Below are 12338 nucleotides of genomic sequence, written 5' to 3' on the forward strand. Positions count from 1 at the left end.
ACAGTCCTTATTACAAATATCTTAAAAAATTAATACTCCCTTATGTGAATTTAATTCAACATATTTAGAATCAGGACGGGCCCGCTCCAGCGGGGGATCGGATGGCCCACAAAATTGGGAGAAGCGAGGGGTTCGTGCGGGGGGATCGGGATGGCCTAGAAAATCGGGAGAAGGGGATGGGTTTTGTGCGGAATGAGGGGGTATGGTGGTTTTTGCAATCTGGCACACGGTTGCCAGTTATCACAGTCCTTATTACAAATATCTTAAAAAATTAATACTCCCTTATGTGAATTTAATTCAACATATTTATACAGCGTGTATTCAAATCGAGAAAGATAAATATGAATATGAGGCATGCCCACTTGATGAATATCTCGATCATCAGAAGTATTCCCACCTAAATGTCAATGCACTGGTCCACTATCTAAAGCACTGGTCCACTCCCGACAAGCATATGTAGGAAGATGAATATAATTGTTTTCTCGTATGACATTGATGTGTATTAAATGACAAACGTCATATTAGCTTAACTTTTCTAGTCAACATATAGTTCCGCAATTAGCAAATGATAAAAATTATTAGGAGTCCAGACCAGCAAAATCCAATTGATCTCTTCAGCAACTACTCTTTTCTGCCAAACAAATTTTTTGACAGATCATGTGATTACTCCACAATCTAAAATAAAGAGACACCTGAAGGTGATAACTACAAAGTAGATGAACCAAGAGTCACCACTTGCTCACGAAGAAAATTATTCAAGGGTATAAACTTGAACTACTAATGCAGGCTGCAAAATAGACGGGAAATCACATTTTCCTTGGAAGCGGCAAGTCGGCATCAGTTCAGATACAAAAAGACCCGATCCATCCATTGAAACATCTACTTCTTCAGTACGTGGGGCACTTATAAGAGCTTTTTTACAATACCCTGGTACTCCCTACGGAGAGAAAGGAGTATCACTTAAATCTAACCCTTCATTCGAAAGGGTACTTTAGACTTTTTGTCTCGCTGATATAAGTATAATAATTACAATTTTTATTTATCTCTATCTAATTCCCTCCTGAAGTCTCGCTCAAGCATCCGTCCAGCCTCCGTGATCAAGGAACGGCAATGGCTGCCTCCTTCCGCAGGCCCCGCTGCTGCGCTGCATGCATCTACCCCCGCCAACACGCATAGATGGAAACTTTTAATTGCAACCTTGGTTGCCGCTCGCCGGCAAGGTCTTTCGAATGATCGCTTGTTCTGAGTATTCCGCCAGATCGTACATATCTTTTCAGATCTAGTCGAGCGAGCAGTTGCATGTTTAAAATCAATTATTTATTAGTGTTCACCGCATTGCTTTTCTGTCGGTTGCAAAGGATGCCAAGAAGAACAGATGCATCGTGTGCTTCTGGCCGGAATCCCCGGGTAATCCGCGCAATGGATATCTATCCCTTCCCGTAATTAATGGAGATTACATATCATCCTCTCACGTACCCATAATTAGCGGTAAGTAAATAACAGCCTCACGTAATACAACATTAATTGTCAGTCTTGATTACCAATTTACCCTTCAGATCAGGGTACTCCCGAACTTTTGGTTGTAGTACTCCCAGGTATCATATTGGCGTACCAAATGCTCATGTCCGTCCGATTAAAGAAAATGGATGGCTCATATTGATTTGTGGGTACTGTAAAACAACTCACTTATAAATCTGTAGACCATAGCTGCTTCAACTTCAGAACATCAACTACCAACAGGGTAAAAAATTCAGTAGAAAAAGTTCATCTATAGGATGTGAAAATTTCAGAGAAAACATCAAGAGGATGTAAATCATTAGGATGCAACTACTCTCAGAAATTGAGGTGACACTTCCAATTATAATCATTTCAAAATTTCAAATAAATCAACATGAAGACTCCGGACTATAACTTAACATAAGCTGTACTCACTTTCTGGTATATTTCATAATCAGCCAGACTACATATCTTAAAGTTGCCTTGGATCAACCAAAAGCCTTTTGGCATTCTGGATGTATGATGTTAGTCCACCAGTGCTACTTGAATTAAGTAGGCAAACCTGCACAATGAAAACTTTCACAGGAAAAGAACAATCTTATATTTACTTTCTTACTGACTTCGAACAGAATGCTACTAACAGACATGCTCGTGTGTGCCTTTGATATAAAAACTTGTGACAATAAAGAGCTATATATTTTTGGTAGCTCGTTAGTAAATATCCCTTGCAAATATGAGATTAATCCTCCATCCAACATGAGTAGTGAAATATTTCAAGGATACAGCCGAAGACACACCTGGTCACCCGAGAGTGCTCCTATGTCCTCATCGGTCAAAAACCCATTTGGTAGAAGACATCCCTAATAAGGTGTGAAGTACCTGGTCACATGATAACAAATTATTATTTACTTGTCACAACTGAACTATCATTAGCTGAAAAGAGTAAAAAGAAACGTGTATCTACTATCTCTATAAAAGAAAGAGAGGGCGGAGAACCAAGTCATCCTATCCATCCAAACCAGCAATCTGAAGGCTTACATTCCTTCAAAACATTAAACACGTTTTATATTTTAATTACCCACCAATGTCATTGGGTTACAATCCTCATCTACTACCACTATAAAAGAAAGAGAGAGGCAGATCCAAACAATCACATCCATCCATCGTCAAAATCTAATAGCTCTTAATTCTTCTGTGTTTAACACTATCAACCACGGGTTAAGCCACGATCGATCGATGGCTAATCTGCCTCACGGTAAAAAAAAGAGAAAACCGTCCGCACGACCTCCTCCTTCTCCTCCCGCACGACCTCCTCCTCCTCCCGCAGCCGCGCCCTTCGCAGCAGCCTCGCGCCGAGCCACAGGAAGCCGCGCCCGTCACCGCCGCCTCGCGCCGCCGGAGCCACGGGAAGCCGCCGCGGATCGCCGGGAGCCTCCCCAGCCGCGGGAACCCGCCCCCGCCGCGGGAGCCGCCCGCCGCAGGTCGCCGCCCCGCCGGCGCGCCGTTCGCCGCCGCCATTCACCGCCCGTCGCGCCCCGCAGGAGCCGCCGCAGGTCGCCGTCGCGCCGTTCGCCGCCCGCCGCCCATACAAGATCCAGGCATCCAACCCTTTCTCCACGAACCCACTCCAGATTGCTCCATTCATTCCGTAAGGAGAAAAAATCGCCACTGATCGTCCCTTCCTTCTGGTTCAGCCGTCACCAGGTGTGTGTTAAGGGAGGATCGGACACGCGTGTGCCAGGGAGGATGCTGCCACCACGCTCTTCGAAGATGTGCGGAGTCGTCGTGCCTGTACGGTTGACACCTCTACCACCGTCGCTGCCTTCGAGGAGGATTCGTGCCTGCATCTTAATGTTCGCCAAGCCCATTACATCGCTGGTTCAGGACACACAACAAAACAAATCTGAACCTCAGCGACATATTTGCTGGTAAAGTCCTCTCCCTCTTATATCTCGGTAGGATGCATTCTTTAACGATTTATTTGCTGGGGTTTGTTAAGAAATTCCAAAGATTTCAAATTCTGTTTGGTTGTGTCATTCAATATCCCTGGGTGAACAAACTTGTGACTTTGGTTGTTGGTAGCTTAATTATTTGGTCTTCTATCTAATAGACAGATGTCGAGTATAAAATTTGAATCCAACTCTGATTGATAAGACTTGATTTTTTAATCCTGCTGATGAATGGCCTACTATTTCAACCTCTGATATATTGCTGAATTTATAACCTGTCAGATCAGGGTAGTTACAACCTATGAAATCTTCCTGAACGTTTGAACCTATGGGATTGGGGTAGCCAATTTTGTATCGTTGATACGATGGCTACATAAACAATTCAGCAAGCTACATCTGCTTCATCGGGTTGATGCTTCATGCATTCTCAGCATGTTTCCTTTCCCTTGAGTCGTCTTGCCACGGGTCGGTTTGTTCTTGCGCAGACAGATGTGTAGACCACATCTTGTAGATGGCTGATATGGATTATGCTCCACCCCTCCATGACTTCACTCGAGTTAATTCCCCGTGATGCGACTGACACAAAACTATCCTCGGTATCCACAAAGATCACCCTGGGTGATGGCCTTCCTAATATTTAGTTATTTTCATTTTTCTGATGCTTATGGCTATAAGTTAACTCCAAATAAGTTTTTTTTAAATATGGCACAAAATTGAAAATTCTGATTACATCATGGTGATATTTTTTCTTGTAGGGAGAGAAGGAGGATAAAAAGTGCTGGTCCTCTTCACAGGATAGGTACAGACTTGGCTAAGCGATTACTGCTGCTGCGGTTCATCTACAATGATTTTGGACATTGATTCTTGTTTTACCCTTATTATTACCATTTGCTAACTTAACCATTTCCATCTCTCATGTTAATTCTGAAGACCTTTTATGTATCATGTATCCAAGCAGGCTGCATGTGAGGTGAATCAAGGTAACTATATGATGTAGTGAAGTATAAACTCCTCTCCCTATAATATGCAGCCTTCAAACCATAGATTTGTGAATTTTATGCCAGCTGGGCCTCTTTCATTTTAATGCTTGAGTCCTAATATTTCATTTCTCCAAGCTTTTGAGTTCTAATATTGTTCTGTATTATGAGCTCTTGAACATTTGCCTGCACAACAATGATCTATAATAATTCCCTTCTAAGCCTAGAGATAGTTGTACACATCATTTATTCAATCCTAAATTACTCTATGCTCTGAATTACTCCCGTGGTGCATTTTATGTCCCCCTTACATCTATATCTATGTCTTCTTACTCATATACATGCTTTCCCATGTAATTATCCTTAACAATTGGCATGTTCAATCTGTAACTACTTGTCAGGGTATTTTCTGATTTTTTTATGTTGCCGCTTACTGATCTTACGACATGGAGAGGAGAGGCCAAGTAGCAGCAAGCATGCAGCTGTGTCATGCAAACAAACTGATACTGCAGAAAGTCACTGATTGTACAAAACCAGAAAAACAAATTGCAGCGCAAGCATGCAAAGAGACAATTGCGCGAATCAAACACATATTCAAATAATAAGGCAGTGAGAGGCTTTATATTAGGCAGTGTACTGCAACAAGGTGCCTCCCTCCATCATCATTCCATTCTTCTCCTGTTTCCTATCTGTCAGCCGCACCTACAACCGGTGCCCAAATCTAGCTCGACAATTGACGGCGGCTACATCTGTTGTGGCCGGCAGCAAGGCAAGCCCTCCTTCTAAACCATGTATGTTGATTTCAAATAGTAGAACTAATTCATACTTTGGAGTTGTTTGTTAATCAGGCTTCCATGGACGTTGATTTCCATTAAACAATATTTTGCGAACTTCTTGTTCTCTGCAAATTTTGGATGCCGCCGGTCAGTGTGACGCCCAAATCCTGGTGGCAAGTCTTTTTCTAATTGAGAGAATTATTTAGGTGCTAATTCAAACAGCATGTCTATAGGTTCGTTGAAATTCCCTAGACAAGTTACTTTCTGAATTCTGACTCTGAGTAGCCGACTCATACTTATTTTTGCGCCTTCAGTTGATTTGCTTCAGTGTGTTTGGTCTTTCTATTCAGGATCCCGGTCTGGAAAACTAGATGGTGTATGGATTCAGAGATGAACACGACGAACGATAGAAGGTCGATTTGGATTATTCTTGGTCCATAACTTTCAATTATTCCACTGCCACACAACTGGTATTCCACTTATCCTTCCTTCCAATTTTTATTTGCAAATTTGTGATGTTTATGGTACCGTTTCAGTGGTTGATTGAAGTAGTGAGGATATTCTGACTATGATGAATTAACAAAAAATGTTTTTATGCTGAACCAATCAATTTTTTTATTAAAATCCTTGCAGTGCTTGTGCTGGCAGGGAGAGGAGGAGAAGTAAGGCGTTGTGGGCAGGGACTGGCTGTGGGTACAAGAAGGCCAGATATGAGATGGTGGAAAGGATGCACGCAGGAGAAGAGAACAGACTGCAACGGAAGGCAGTTTGAGATGTAGTAGTGGACGCCTCTTCCATGATATTCAGGTTGGTGTAAGACTGCTCGCCTTAGATGCAATTGACTGGACATTCGGAGCTAGCTCTAGACAGGATAATTTAGACTGATGAACTATTTTGTGGTAGCAATCTGCGTGTTCAGTGATGCCGCACACGTCCTCTCATCTCGTCACGAACGGCCTGGATGTGGCAGCTGCCGTCAACATCCCAACCGTCACCAGCACGACGTGTTGAATGACATTGGCATCGTCTCACTGGGGCAGCAGCTCAACACCGGCATTATTCTGGTAATGCAAGTCCCGCTCCATCTCCTCTGTTTGCAGTCATTGTTCCAATATTACTGGAGATAAAATCCATTCTAGCTATCGTTGCTGAAGATCATTTGGTGGTGTTCGATCCAGACTAAAAAATTATTTCATGTTGTTTTCAGTAATTATGATCAGCTCAGCCGTAAGATATAGAGAGATCAATCACATCCGATCTTCGATTTAATGTAAATTAGGTGATTTACTGAACCGCGGGTTGCCTGTTTCATGAACAGTACTGCCATTTTAAACAATCTAGGACCTACACTTGATGACGGCATTATTATTTATACAGCTGTACTGGGCCATTTGTTAGCAGCAGCCAATTATATGCCAATCTTTATAAAGTTGAAAGATTAAATTCCAGTGACAAAAAGCCTTGTCATACTGGCAGTTATTTTCCAATGAATGTCTGCATATCATTCACTTGTCTTGATGCCTGTCTATAATAAAGTTGGCATGTACCATTTGTTCAAAATAAAGCATGCTTGGTTTTTGGAGTTGCATCCATCAGCTAACCTTAGAGGAATTCATATATCCACCACGCCGGTGCTTGTTTTGCACAATCTTATACATTAGGACTTTATACTCCTTCACAAAAAACACCCTGGCAAAATATTCGTATGCTACTTTGCCTCATTTCATGAGTGTAGTTTTGGTCACGTATGTTGGAAATATATGCTTGTTCTGTGGTGATGAATCAGAATGGCAAATCTGAAAGGAAGTGATTATTTGTTCATGTGTGGATATAGTGATTCTGTTTGAACTTGAAGGATAAATATGATGGAGCCTTTTTTTTATTAAAGCTTGTTTTCCCTTGGAATTATTGTTGTAAATACTATATTTGCGGGTGTGCAGTTTGTGAGTCTCTATTCATGATATTTAGATAGATCGGATTCGTTCCTTTATAGCATACACGGACTTGAATTATTTTGTCATTGATGAATATGCATAATGTACTTTAATTTGTTGAGATTTCAAATGAGGTCGTAGGAATCAAAATGGAACTCTCATGTGGCTGATATCGGTTTTATATTATATTTTTAGATGAAATTTCTATATTTACTTATCTCAAGATATATTTGATTTCATTTTTGTCTCTTGAGATAAGGAGCGAGCAAACTGTTGATTTTGCAGAGAACAATTGTCACTGAATTGCTTTCAAGGCGGATGTTCCATAGACAAACAAGCATGCAATCAACACTGCATGATTTCAATTGGTTTCCAATGTATGTAGCATGTCTATCTGATTATTTTGCTTTTTGGTTTGTGCACTCATGGAACGAGAAAGAATTGAACCAACCAATTTGCAGGGTGAATATTTAATATTTCATTTTTTTATTCTACCTCATGAAAACTCTAAAGATAATGACCTGTGGTTCTCCTAAAGTATAGTTGTGAGATAAGAATTTTGGTGCATCTAATCAACTACACTGAGAATGAAGCCGCATACAACATGCACCCCTTATGTTGTACACGAATTGGTTAGTGTATTAAGACATACTAAGGTAATCAGGTGTCTTCACTCCATGCATATGATACTAAATTGTAGAGTTGCTTGAAAATCATTTAAATTATAGGTTGGTTGTCATAATTTTTAGTGTAATCATAATATCTTTAGAATTTGCATATCTGGTTGTAACATCAGTCGAGGCGTGCATTGCTTGTGCACGCTTACTATATTCCTTGTGTATGAAGCTGCAATTGAAATATGTATGCTATAGCATGTATGTGAGCTTACATTATTTGTTTTATAATTTCTGATTATGATTAGAAATAACATGTAGCCTGGAAAGAAGGAACGATATGAGCTAAAAGATGCAGAAAGAGAGGATTAGGCCAGCAGATTGTTATCAAGGAGAACATTGAGCTATGAGGGTGTTTTTTCGGGCAACACCGGCGATGGTCTCAGCAGCTATATGATGGTGAACTGTAGCTGTCGTAATATTCTGAGAAATATATTATGATTAATTTTTACTTACCTATCCGATTTTTTTCATTGCGATGATCTGATAGGCCCCATATAGGTGTCTGGATTGTAATAGGTATTTTTCTGGGTTAAGAAGGAAGAATGTTTCGGGTGTTCATTAAGATTATTCTTGATTGGTGAACTGCGATGGCGGATTTAATTTCAATATGCTTTAGGAAAATCTGTTAAGTACATATTACATCAAGATTTAAATTCATAGCGTATGTGAGATGTATGGTAAACCATTGCTCATGTAAGATATTGCTATATGTAAACTAAAAATGTAAGTTTCATATATTTAAATATTATTTTCTAATGAATTTCTATCAAAACGTGCATTGCACATGCAAGCTTACTAGTACTGAAAAAGCATATACCTCAGTTCCAGTTTAAGCTAAACGTTCTTCTCTAGGCTCCTTTTCTCCATCAGGTGATAGGGTGTACTGCTGCAATCTATCTCATCCCCAGAATTTTCAAATATGCTAGGAACAAGTTCTAAACAAAACATTCAGAAAAAAAGATAGTTAGACAGGGACATGGCATCGTCCTTTCTAGTTTCTATAGACTCCAGTTTCAACAAACAAGCTGAGTAGCTTATAAAATTGCTATCTTTACATAGAATAATCACTGTCATACCAATAAAATAGGACAAACTATTAATTAAAAACAATAAGCGTCAGTACATCCTATCAGGAGGTGTACAGCCTACTTACTCGTCTGCTACTTCAGTACATACACCTTCTTCTGCAACAGCAGCTACATATTCTGACTCTTGTTTCTCAGATGGAGCAGCTTTGGTTGTTCTTGCCATGCATTGCCTACAAGCCGTTAAAAACAATTAGCCCAATGCAAACGAGCAGTAATATATGGATAAATGTGGGAGAACCCCTGTGTTCTTCCACATAAAAATTAAAGGAGAAACTTAATCGATCTATTCAACCAGAGAGAAATGCATGGAAAACTACATCTATTCATGAAACAAAAAGGCACCGTTACAGTAATGTTGTTGCTGTACATACTACTACACAGCAGTGAACAAAATCGACAGAGCAATTCATCCGATCCCAATCTCAGCCCTAACACCCCTCCATCTATTAGTTCCAGGAAACCTGGAAAGTAAAAGAAAAAAAATATCAGAGACATTTGACTCAACATGGAAAAGAAGGACTTGTATGAAAAAACAACAAAATTGAGTAAATACAAGTGCTATTACGGTCCATCTATCTCACTCCAAAAATGAGAAATAAAAGAGAACTTAGTTAATTAGTCCATCAAATTACAACTTCTTTCTTTTGAGTACTTTGGAGAACCGGATCTACCAGCAGCTAGTTAATTAGTATGTTGCTGATTGTTCCTTCCTAAGAAAGAACTGAAACTGTATGTACAGTATGTTTTTCTAGCATGGGGTCTTCTACCTTTTAGTATGATCTTATGATCTGTTTAGGGAGAGTGGTGTTGATCGCCTTCTTGTCAAACATGCATGGTCATCGAATTTGCTGTTCTGTGTGGATCAAGTTAACTGTGTGCTAATCTCTCAGCAAACCAAACCATGCATTTAATAAACTCACTGTGTTTCTTATTCTGAAATTATATTCAAGCTCATTATTCAGACAAATTGATGCTGGATTGCTGATAACAACATGCATGTACACGCATGTCAGCTGCTAGCTTATAATAGTTAATCCAGAGGACATGCATGCATACTTGCACAGATTTGTATGAGCGAGCATAAGTTCAAAACTTACAGTTTTGTAGAGAATCTATGAAAAATTATGTGACTATGAACACCTATTTTAAGTAGAAGCTAGCCCCGCGTTGCTGATTAATTATGGAGAAAATAGAAGAACAAGAAACACACATCGTAGTGGTGGAAGTTCCTTGTCCGGCAGCTGGGTGATGAAATGGTTGGCCTTCACCAGGCACCTAGTGCCGAAGCTGCCATTGCCCAGCAAGAGGGGAAACCGGATCGCCTTGCTTGATGCCGGAATCGTAGCCAGGCCCGTGGGAGACTTGGCTTGCGCGGGCACTAGCTCAGCCGGCAGTGGCTCCGAAGGGCTTGTCTGCGTTGGCTGCGGCGACGAGGGATGCATAAGCTCTTCCATCGCTTGGCGCAGCTCGGAAGCCATACGGCCCAACTTTGTAGATCACTGTATTTTAAATGGCACTAACAACTTCAGTTAAGTTCATCTCGTTTTAAAGTGCACAGCACAGCAGAATTTATTTCAAATTCATCTTCATACTGCCACATATAACAATCTTGCTCAAAATCTGTAAGAAGAAAAAGAAGAACCAACCGAACAATCTTGCTTGGGACCGCATACAAGAAAAAGCACAATAAACTGAAGTGGCAACAAAAACCGCTGCAAATCGTACCTAAAGACAGAGACAACCCACTGAGCAGATGAAACAGCGAACCAAATCTGACGATGAACCGATCATCGCGATTTCTAAAATAAGAAAAGAAAATTGAACGTACCACAGCGAGGAGACATAAGATCAAACACCTCATGAGCGTGAACAAACTGACACTGACAGGAATTGAAAATCAACACAGAAACATCCATGGATATGCATGAGCAGACCATGAAGCGCACCTTGACGACGATGAGAAGCGAAGAATAGAAAGCAGAGGAGGGGCCGGTTCCGCGCATCAAGAAATACAGAGATGATTGGGAACTCACCTCGGCCTGATGTCCTCTCCACGTCTCCCTCTGCTGTGGTTTGCGGCGGTTCACGTTCGCCAAGTTGAGCGCCAACAAGGAGGGAAGGATGGAGCGCAGGCCGCGGGTGGAGGAGATGGAGATCGGGGCGGGAGATGGAGGGCACGAGCACGGGGGAGGGCGGCGGCGGCAACCCTAACTGGAGGAGGCGCTGGCAGTCTGTTTGGTAAACACTTGGGCAAGGGCATGGGAGTTTGCACAAGGGTGTTTATGAAGGGATTAGGCATGGGACGTAGATTTTTACTCCCATTCCCTTGTTTGGCATATGATGGGAATTGACGTGGGATAAAACTCTCCTCACGAATTAACAGGGTACCCCCTGGAAAGAAATCGGTGGGAATTGGCTTCACCAACTCTCAGTCCCCTTCCCACTTAAACTCCCATTCCCTCTAATCAAACAGTGGATTTTTAATCTCTTTACCCCTCAACTCCCATTCCCCATCTCTAATTCCCCTGAACCAAACACGCTGTGGGTGGAAACGGAGAACAAGTGCTCGAGAAGTTTGCGTTTTGTTTTTCTTTTCTTTCTTGGATATACAGTGCGCCCCTCACGTCATTGGCTGCATTACACAGTACGCCTCCGCCCACGTGGCACGCTCCAGCAGACCCCTTTGATACACACCTTATTGTTTTGGATAGGTGAGCGCCTAAGCGAAAATAAACCGTTTCGACGGGTGCACAGGCTACCACGCGCGCGCCTGGTGCACGAATGCTCGAGGGATCAGGTTCGAATCCGCTGCCTTTCACAGCTCTCCACGTACTGTTTTGTTTGTTTCCAGTTTATTTCTTTGACCCACTGACAGACAGGGCCCACTGCAATATTAGCCACATCAGTCTTTGACTGGTCAACAGAGCTAGACTATTTGACTGGTCAACAGATTTCAATACGATGCTATATGGCGAGTCGGTGACCATATAATCACCGCTTCGCGTATACAGTGACCGTAATGAGCGTATTTCAAAGTTTAATGACTGTAATGTGCTTTCGCTTCAAATACAATGACCATGAGTGTATTTATATATAGATTGTTCTCTGCCTAGCTGCGAGTCGAGTGCCCATAATCTGGCATGTGTCGCAGTAATCAACACCGGACAAACATTCTCGCCTGCATTTATATTATTTCTGCGATCCAAACAGGCCCTTACATATATGGACGCACGCTACAAGATATAGTCACATCCACTTGCAGATATAGTCACAACTCAACAATAACCACACAAACTCATACTAGTAGGAGTACATGAATCTCTTCACGCTACAAGAGTGCTAAACACCATGTACTCGGCAACGGCAGATGCCATGATCAGGGGTGGAGCCAGGATAAAAAATGAGAGGGGGCAAAGAGGTATATAATTTATTTTTTCTAC

General features: G+C 41.5%; 1 long non-coding RNA gene across 6 annotated transcripts; it reads left to right on the forward strand.

The window, feature by feature from the left end:
* The first annotated feature begins 3191 nt into the window (after positions 1–3191).
* LOC125511435 lies at positions 3192–8396 on the forward strand. 6 transcript variants are annotated; one of them, XR_007285000.1, is made up of 9 exons: positions 3192–3425; positions 4202–4245; positions 4377–4426; positions 4825–5432; positions 5550–5669; positions 5833–6006; positions 6103–6263; positions 7419–7510; positions 8069–8396. It is a non-coding gene; the product is annotated as an uncharacterized LOC125511435 (long non-coding RNA). The 6 variants fall into 6 exon arrangements; XR_007285002.1 differs by having other exon boundaries at positions 4876–5432; XR_007284999.1 differs by having other exon boundaries at positions 4202–4426.
* Positions 8397–12338: the final 3942 nt, after the last annotated feature.

This window comes from Triticum urartu, chromosome 5 (assembly GCF_003073215.2).
Source record: "Triticum urartu cultivar G1812 chromosome 5, Tu2.1, whole genome shotgun sequence".
Lineage (NCBI taxonomy): Eukaryota > Viridiplantae > Streptophyta > Magnoliopsida > Poales > Poaceae > Triticum > Triticum urartu.